Source organism: Acyrthosiphon pisum, unplaced genomic scaffold (assembly GCF_005508785.2).
Source record: "Acyrthosiphon pisum isolate AL4f unplaced genomic scaffold, pea_aphid_22Mar2018_4r6ur Scaffold_20837;HRSCAF=22278, whole genome shotgun sequence".
NCBI lineage: Eukaryota > Metazoa > Arthropoda > Insecta > Hemiptera > Aphididae > Acyrthosiphon > Acyrthosiphon pisum.
In genome coordinates, this window is record NW_021770238.1 from 78,210 (window position 1) to 78,528 (window position 319).

The window sequence follows — 319 nt, forward strand, 5'->3', positions numbered from 1 at the left end:
TTATTGTATATTTTATAGTGCACACGGTTGCGTAATCATTATTTTTATTATTGTCTTGTGTGGTGCTATACAATATTTGAGCTGCTAAAATAAAGATACGCTCTCCAACAAACTCGTAAGTCTTTACTTTTCTTATTGTACTCGTCGTCATCCTTGGGAGTGCGTTGTTGTCAACGTCAGTGCCGTCAGATTCCGCGCGTAAGTCCGCCAGAAATGTAGGTACATACGTTGTGTGAGAGGCCGCCCTAGGTCGTCAGGTCGACTTCAGGTCCAGGTAATCTTGCATGAAGTCTGCGTACTGGCGTTGAAGGTTTGGATC